A 2,500-nucleotide genomic window follows, 5' to 3' on the forward strand; every position below is an offset into this window, starting at 1 on the left:
ATGATTTTTTTTTTTTTTTCTAAATAGTTAACATAGAATGTCTTCTTCTCGGTGACATGTCTGGCTGATGTTGACAAGAGGAGAGCGTCAACAGGATGACATCTTAACCATCAACCATGCCATCAACATCCCTCACTAATTCGTGAGAGCAGTGCGCGTTACAACTTTGAGATGATAAAGGAAGGAGGAAAGATATAGAATTCGCAACTCAACAAGGAAGTGAAGAAAAAAAAGCCTGTATCAGATAGAAGTTTTTAAAAGAAATAATAATTATTATATAAAAAAAAAAACTAAATTCACGTTGAACAGGGAAAATCGCAGTGAAATGAAATAAATACGGGGCGAAAGAAGAGAACGACAGTCCAACAGGAAAAAAAAAAGAGAGAAACTAAAATGGATTTTTAAAAAAAATGAAGTCAATCACGCTGGGGAAAAAAAAAATCATAAAATGAACACTTAAAAACAGGAACAACACTGTCAGTACATGCCATCATAATCGGCATCATATTCCGTCAACCCACGCTTTCCCTGCAGATTACACCACACCCCCACACCCACCCCTTCCCCCGCCACCCATACTCCACATCCCCCACCACCACACCTAACACCCATCCCTCCAATCCTGTCAACGTTGTGTTTTTTGTTGTTGTTGTTGTTTGTTTTTTTCTGCAAAGAGCCATGATAACAATATATCGCTTTCATGCGTTTGGTTTCCGTGAAACCAGTGGTGGAGCCTTTGTGTCAGCGTTTCTTTTCGAACAGTTTCAGTTTCAGTAGCTCAAGGAGGCGTCACTGCGTTCGGACAAATCCATATACGCTACACCACATCTGCCAAGCAGATGCCTGACCAGCAGCGTAACCCAACGCGCTTGTCAGGCCTCGAGAAAAAATAAATAAATAAATAAATGAATGAATAAAAAAAATTAAAATTAATAATAACAATAATTTTTAAATGGCTATGGAATGCGGGACACTGGGCCACACAGCCAGCCGGGGAGGTATACAGATACCCTGACGATGGGACAATACAGACGACACAGCTGGGTACTACTACTACTTTCATGACCGCATTAAGCCCATACGTCATTGGGGGCACACCGAAACACAGATAACACCGAACCACAGCAACTGGAAACTACCGTTCTGACAATGGAACAAGATGACCGACGACAAAACGATCATCTGGGAACTACTGCCATAGCTGGGACAGCTTAACCTGTTTATCAAGCTGTTTTGTTCTTGCTCGTGCATCCCGCATCAGAGGACACAACATACCAGTGATGGTAAAACTTAACTTGCTGTGGAGGGAGTTTCGAGTGGCAGGTCTCAAAACGGAGGACGCAACGGATGTGATGCATTCTAATGTGATGAAATGTATTGTAATGTAATGTGATGTGATGCGATGCGATGCGATGCACCTCGATGCAATGCAATGCAATGCAATGCTTATCAAATCGCAGCAGAAGCAATACGCTACCAAGCAACGCGATACGTGCGACAGTGTAACACAAAGACAAGTACGAGCGCAGGCGCGCGCGCGCACGCACGCACGCATACACACACACACACACACACACACACACACACACACACACACACACACACACACACACGGTCACATTTTTCTGCACACCAAACGCTTACCTTGCCTTCATAAGCTGGCGTCCACCCTTTCTCCCCGAGTTCTGAGACCGTCTCTCAAAGCGCCGTTCTTTCAAATCTGAAATGCACAGTTTAAAAAAATCCAGTGAAAGGAACATGTGTCGTTGTTTTGTTGTTGTTGTTGTTTATCTTTTATAGACAACTATTTTTATGTAGAGCTAGACAATGAAACGATATGAGCTTGTTTCTATGCTTTGTTTTTAAAGGTAAACAGTACAGAGCTGGAGAATGATTATGATCTTTATAAGCGCAACAATAACAACAACAATAAACAGATGATTCACATGTCATGGATATCCCGTTAAGGCAACAATAATCCATAGGTACAAAACAGAAGAATCTTCACACACACACACACACACACACACACACACACACACACACACTCCACTAAATTCAGATATTTTCTCCCCTCTATTAAATGATCGTCCCCAGATTCTCTCGTCAACTATGATCTTTTGTCCCCGGTGCGGGGACGGGGGGGTGGGGGGGGGGGCTTAGGGGTGGTGGGGGCGAGTTGTTCTCTCCTGAGAGCCATGAACTCCTTCAGATAGTGCGAGGAGGGTGGAGATGTCGGGAGGGGTTGGGGGGTGTACGTACGAGGGAATAGATGCATGTACGTTTGAAAGGTGGTTTCGAAAAATGAAGAGAGGGATATGGACAACTTGAATTTCATACAGACATTTTTTCTTCTTTTTTTTCCATACTAGGTGTTTTGTTTGTTTTTTGTGTTTTGTTGTTGTTGTTGTTTTCTGGGGGTGGGGACGGGGTGAGGGGATGGGGGGGGGGGGTTGTTTTGTGTCGTTTTGTTTTCCGTGTAAGAAAAATGGCATAACAA

General features: G+C 43.2%; 1 protein-coding gene across 3 annotated transcripts in view; it reads right to left on the minus strand.

The window, feature by feature from the left end:
* LOC143283685 (protocadherin-1-like) overlaps positions 1-2,500 on the minus strand; it is a 336,037-nt gene that overhangs the window by 215,259 nt on the left and 118,278 nt on the right. For all 3 annotated transcript variants that reach the window (XM_076589918.1, XM_076589916.1, XM_076589917.1), the window contains exon 3: positions 1,645-1,720. The gene's annotated coding sequence lies outside the window, so the exon portion shown is untranslated. The remainder of the gene's footprint in view (positions 1-1,644; positions 1,721-2,500) is intronic.

Source organism: Babylonia areolata, chromosome 7 (assembly GCF_041734735.1).
Source record: "Babylonia areolata isolate BAREFJ2019XMU chromosome 7, ASM4173473v1, whole genome shotgun sequence".
Taxonomy (NCBI): Eukaryota; Metazoa; Mollusca; class Gastropoda; order Neogastropoda; family Buccinidae; genus Babylonia; species Babylonia areolata.